Source organism: Prionailurus viverrinus, chromosome A3 (assembly GCF_022837055.1).
Source record: "Prionailurus viverrinus isolate Anna chromosome A3, UM_Priviv_1.0, whole genome shotgun sequence".
Taxonomy (NCBI): domain Eukaryota; kingdom Metazoa; phylum Chordata; class Mammalia; order Carnivora; family Felidae; genus Prionailurus; species Prionailurus viverrinus.
This window is the reverse complement of record NC_062563.1, coordinates 54853981-54860316: the sequence shown is the minus strand read 5'-3', so window position 1 is coordinate 54860316 and position 6336 is coordinate 54853981. Positions and strand designations below refer to the sequence as shown.

General features: G+C 45.5%; 1 long non-coding RNA gene across 1 annotated transcript; it reads right to left on the bottom strand.

Annotated features, from left to right (window-relative positions):
• Positions 1-555: 555 nt before the first annotated feature.
• Positions 556-5506, bottom strand: LOC125161907 (uncharacterized). The gene is made up of 3 exons (XR_007150808.1): positions 5453-5506; positions 4218-4278; positions 556-701 (listed from the first exon to the last, which is right to left on the bottom strand). It is a non-coding gene; the product is annotated as an uncharacterized LOC125161907 (long non-coding RNA).
• Between the last annotated feature and the right edge of the window lie 830 nt (positions 5507-6336).

The window sequence follows — 6336 nt, the reverse complement described above, 5'->3', positions numbered from 1 at the left end:
TTTTATAAATAAATAAATTTTTAAAGTTTTATTATTATCATTATTTTAGTAATCTCTACCCCCAATGAGTGGCTTGAACCCATGACCCTGAGATCAAGAGTCACATGATCCTCCCACTGAGCCAGCCAGGTGCCTCTCCCTATGTGTTTTTAATCTATATATCAACCTGGGGAGAAATGAGTCTTCCAGCCTATGAATAAGGTATATATTTCTATTAATTTAAGTCTCTTTGATTTTTCTCCACAAAGGTTTGCAGTGCGGGGTCTTTTGCACCTTTTGTCAGGTTTATCCCTAAGTTTTTAATATTTTTATGTGATACTGATTTTACTTTCATTTCTGATTGCTACTAGTATATAGATAAATAATCGATTTCTGTATCTTGATATTGTAAGCTGCCAACCTTGGTAAACTCATTAATTCTCATAGCTGATTTTTAGATTCCATCAGATTTTCTACACAGTCACGTTGTCTGGGAATAAAGCAAAGGTGGTGTTACCAGAATCTGGGGGCTAGGCTTACCTGATGGACCCTGAACCTCTGGCAGACCCCCAGGAGGTGGAGACAGGATGCAATGAAACTGCTGCTGGAGACAGTGCCTAAGGAACCCTGCTCGGTCTCCCTGCAGAGCCTCCAGTTGGCCATACACAGTGGAAGACAGCTGGTGTGGTCATCTGGGAAAACAGCCTGCCCAGCCAGGTCCCCTGTGATAGAGAGCAGATAGATGAAGGGCAAAGGAGGTATAGAAAAACAAAGAGGTCAACAAATGGCACAAATATTAAGACGTCCAAGGATACGAGGAGGAACCAAGGGGGGCACCGGGCAGGGGCAATGGTGAGGCCGAAGGGAAGCCAAGCTAACCCAGGCCTATAGGCAAATGAAGGAGATTGCAAGGGAGTGGAAATAATCAGTGGCGTCAAGTGTGACGGAGAGGTCAAGAGAGAGGCTGAGAGGTGACCCTGAAGTTGGCGACGTGGAGGCCAGCAGCGAGGTAGACAGCGGGTGGGAGAGAGGACGTGGTGAGGGAAGTACACACAGTTCTTTTGAGGCTTTGCCATGAAGGGGAAGGGAGCAGTGGGACTGGAGCTTTAAGAACTGGCGATCACCGGGGCACCTGGGTGGCTCAGTCGGTTGGGCGGCCGACTTCAGCTCAGGTCATGATCTCGCGGTCCGTGAGTTCCAGCCCCGCATCGGGCTCTGTGCTGACAGCTCAGAGCCTGGGGCCTGTTTCGGATTCTATGTCTCCCTCTCTCTGACCCTCCACCATTCGTGCTCTGTCTCTCTCTCTATCTCAAAGATAAATAAATGTTAAAAAATAAAAAAATAAAAAAAAAAAAAGAACTGGCGATCAGGAAGTGTGTGTGTATGTATACATGCGTGCGCATGTGTGTGTTAAGCTAATGAGAAATAACAGTATGTGTGTAGGCTAATGAGAATCAGTCTCCCTCAAATCACTCAATAAATATGTACTAATTGGACCTCCTGTTTCAGATGACAGAGGCCAATTCAGACTGAAGCAGAAGAGGGAGAATGACAATACTCTTTGGGCACAGAACCATCCCATGGAGCTAAGATTTGGGAGAAACTGGAACCAGAGGTGAAAATACCATTGGCACTCCCTCCCTATCTCATGATTTTCCATCGACTTCCTTCTTTACTCTCACTGCGGTCAGTGCTGGCCACATGGCAGAAATCATGGCCTCTGAGAGCTCCTGAGATATTTTTTATAGCTTCAACCACTAAGTTTGATGCAGCCATCTTGGGATCCAGCCCACAGATTCAAGAGGAGATCCCTGATTGGCTCAGATTAGGGATCTACTTATTCCTGAATTAATAAACTGTGGTTTCAGGTGGTGGAGACTCAACTTCTAAAATGATAACTATGTCAAGGGGTGGTGGGGAGAAGAGGCACTTCTCGGAAAAATTGGGACCTCCACAAAGAGAAGTGTTCAATACAAAACAGTCCTGGGTTTGGAATTTGTCAGCATGTGGCTGGTTCCCAGCTGGTTCTCAGCCAATAGAAATAGCTTTCCAGAGCCCTAGGGGATTAAGCCAACTATGAAGATAAAAATGGATAGAGTCAAGAGGGGGAGGGTGTCAGGTTACGGCTTGGGAAACTGACAAAACCAGGTGTCAGCTCACCCAGCGTGCATTTCCGGTTTCCGGTGTGCTCCTAGACTGCAGAGTTGAACAGGTGAAAACCTCATTCCCCGGAATCCCAGGAAGTAGGACTCTAGACATCACTTAGGATCCACCTTCTGAGGGAAATGGCGGAGGTTAAATTTGGAGTCAAGTGGCCAGAAAGGCAGAGGCTGAGACACCTATTTCAACTGGTGTGCCATGAGCAGAGGTGAGTGGTTCTGAAGCCAGCAGGTGTGGGGGCTGTTTGCTGATGCTGCAGGCCCCTCCCGGATGGCCATGAATGTGGCCTGGTTCTGCTAGCAGGCTTTGTGAGCAGCTCCAGGGAGGTCCTCCTGGGGTCTGTTCTTCAGTGTGTCCAAGCATCTGGTAAGCCATTTAGTAGCCCGAGTTGAATCCTATTCTGCCTCCACTAGCTCAAGGGGATTCTTTGTGGCTGAGCCCTGATGAACGAATGCAAATGTGATGTGGCGGCCATCTTCAGAGAACTACGCAGAAGCCTTGGTATCTGAAATGCAGTGTGCAGTGAGGGCTAACCATGGAGTGATGGAGTACTGATAGCCTTCTTGTTCCCATCTGGCTTAGCCCTAGGGTCTGGGTCCAGGACTTGCTGGCTGTGAGTAGGGCACAGTAGCCCCAACACCCGGGCAGAGAAGGGAGCAATGGCACAGAACTAATCTGGGCCTCCTATTGGCTATGTGTGAGTAGTGAATTCCAGGTTATCAGATCTGGCAGGAATCCAACATCCCCACTTTGCGGAAGAAGAAGGTAAATGACACAAGACATATTTAGAATTACAGGGCACCCACATTTTGGATATTGTGACTGGCTCCAAGTACATACCAGGAGTAAATTGTACCTAGAACGGTGTTGCATAGAAACTCAGGAAATGGTCCTAGAATGGAATATACAGTCAGCCTTGAACAACACGGTTTGAGCTGCGCAGGTTAATTTATACGAAGATTTTATTGAATAAATATAGCATAGTACTGTAAATGTATTTTCTCTTCCTTATGATATTATTAATAACATTTTCTTTTCTCTACTTTATTTTATTGTAAGAACACAGTATTATAAGACATACAACACACAAAATATATTAGTTGATGGTTATCAGTAAGGCTTCCAGTCAATAGTAGGCTATTAGTAGTTAAGTTTTGGGGGAGTCAAAAGTTACATGTAGATTTTTGACTGCACGGGGGTCAGTATCCCTAATCCTCCCGTGTTATCTAAGAGGCAGTTATATTTTATTTTATTTTTTTTTTTTTTTTTTTTTTTTTTTTCAACGTTTTTATTTATTTTTGGGACAGAGAGAGACAGAGCATGAACGGGGGAGGGGCAGAGAGAGAGGGAGACACAGAATCGGAAACAGGCTCCAGGCTCTGAGCCATCAGCCCAGAGCCCGACGCGGGGCTCGAACTCCCGGACCGCGAGATCGTGACCTGGCTGAAGTCGGACGCTTAACCGACTGCGCCACCCAGGCGCCCCTATATTTTATTTTAAAAAAATTTTTTTAATGTTTATTTTTGAGAGAGAGAGAGAGAGAGTGGGGGAGGGGCAGAGAGAGGGAGACACAGAATCTGAAGCAGGCTGTAGGCTCTGAGCTGTCAGCACAGAGCCCAACGGGGGGCTTGAACTCACGGACTGCGAGATCATGACATGAGCTGAAGTCGGACGCTTAACCGACTGAGCCACCCAGGTGCCCCAGTTGTATTTTATTCTTAATCAGTTTCCCCACCACTCACTCCCCTTTATGTACAGGTGCATTGAGCCATCACTGGATATGAACATTACAATGAGGCCACCAAGAAGCAACAGTTACTATTATTGTAACCTGGGGGAGAGCAGCATCCAAGAAATCTTACAAAAGACTTGTGGCCATTTTCCTATGTATCAAGAAAATGTGAAAGCCATCTCCTCAGGACCAAATTTACACTGATCGATGAAGTGCTTCGCCAATTTAGACAGTAAGAGGTTGTTTAATTATAGCAGGGTAGCGGTGCATATTACACCAAACATTTGTTTTACATCTGAAAGCCCTGGAAATGGAAATTAATAGATTCACGCAGGAATGAACTTACTTGTGGGGGCCCAGTGATTCTGAGTAGACCAGCAATTACTCATTTTTCTTTGAATTCATTTCTGTGATGGAAACACAAAAAAGTGATTTCAAGAAGGAAAATCGTTGCATGGAAATCTGGCAAGTTTTCACAAGGACTGAATTGCTCTTTTGTTTCCTGCCCAGCAATATGAGATTGTCAGCTGAAACTGGGTCTCTGCTGTGTTAGCAGAGGCAGAGAAGGCTCTGTGTCCAGCAGTGGCCCTGCCCTGGGACCAGCCTCCCAGGAGTTTCCAGAGCATCCAGAGGAGAACGGAAAGCAGGTCCTTGGGAGAACAGGGCACTGCCAGCATTCGGATAACGAGCAAGCATTCCAGAGGAAAGACAGCTGGCAGATGTGTTCCACCACGAATTGGGATCAAACTTTAATGTCATTGTCATGAAGATAAAAAAGCAAAAAGGAATAATGAAGTCAACCAAATGAGGTCAGGACTTTACTTTTTTAACCCAAATCAACTGACTTTGCATGTGCAGACCCTGTAGGAGCTTGATTTTCTGGCCCCCATTTAGCCCCATGCCTGGTACAGTGTAGCTGTTCTGTTTAACAAAGAATGTTAAGTGATGATGAAACCAGGAAGACTGAGCTAAGAGTAAGGAAATACTTAGGACAGCAAGACCAACCTATGGATGACTTTTTTTGTTTTTTCTTTTAAATGAGCCAGGTGTGGGAAGCTAATGATAGAAGCTAGAAGCTTGGCTGTGGCCTGAATTAGGTATCTGGGAGGAACCTCAGAGTTGCAGGGGTGGGAAGCCGGACTGGGATGGAACATAATAGCAGCCAATGTTAACAATAGGGATTGAAGTAAATGAGTTTCTTGGCCCCCTTCCAGCCGTCCCGCAACCCCAGCCTGCTGGCGGCTTACTATAACCAGGCCACAGGCAGGCTCTATGGTCCACCGCCCCCATGCTCTGGGCAGGTTGGAGCCTGGATATGAAACAATAGAAATGATGATTATTGAGTAAGGTCCTTAATCCAACACTATGTAAATCTTAAAGCTGTCTGTTGGAAATTGATTATATTTTTCCACAGAGGTGAATGAATTAGGCATTGATATAAAGCTCTCTCACTTACTCCCAGTACACAAATTACATATATTTTTTGAAATCTCTCATGATCATATAAATCAGAGGGCAATTAAGTTCTCTTGAAGTCTGGAGAACAGAATATCAAAACCAGGCAGAGAAAAATGGTCTTACCTGGTTGAATATCAGCGAATTCCTCTCGCCGTTAAATAAAGTGCCATCTTGCCAAATGCCAGTGAGCAAACTATTCTAGAAACTAGAAGCAGCTGGAGTTTCTTCTCAGCCCCAGAGTGGTATGCCTGGTAACCCTGGCCACTTCTCCTAGGGAGGGAGAGGACCGGGTGACAGCAGAAGTCACAGAGCCCGTACAGCCTTTCTTGATGTATATTTAGCGGATGTTCAAACAGGGTGTGAGGAATCTGTCCTCAATAAATTTGGGGAAGAGCCACATAACATGTTTGACTCTGAGAGAGTCACAATATCTATTAATATACAAAATTTCTGATCATGCCTGCAACATGGAAAAAGTAACTCGGATTAGTTCCGCAGGTACCGAGTTGACGAGCCTAGTTTTGCTCGTTATACCGTAGAGTGCCTGGAGAAACGGCCAGTCGGAAAATATGCTTCCGGTCTCTTTTGGGGAGTGAGAACTTCTCAGGGCCGAATCTCTCCAGGCCATTTCAGGAGTCCGCTTCCCCAGGCCCTTTTGGGAGGGGTCACTGTGGGAGGAATAGATTTGCCTTTAGTGGCATCTGCTTGGGTGGTCTCGGACTCTGGAGAACCAAGAGAGCCTGAAGGTTCCGAGTGGGGAGTCCAAAAACGACAGTTCTGCAAGTTCCTCAGAGCTCTTGCTGGGGTCTTGGCTTAAGAAAAGTTGTGAAAGGGGATCCTAGGTTTCCTTCTAGGTCAGTGCTGGTTTAGCAGAAAATAATGCAGGCCACGGATGCACTTTAAAATTTCCTAATAGCCACATATAATTGAATGAATTTTCATAATATCTTTTAGTGAACTCAGCAACATATTTTAGTTCACCGTGTATTCCATTTAAAAAAATACTA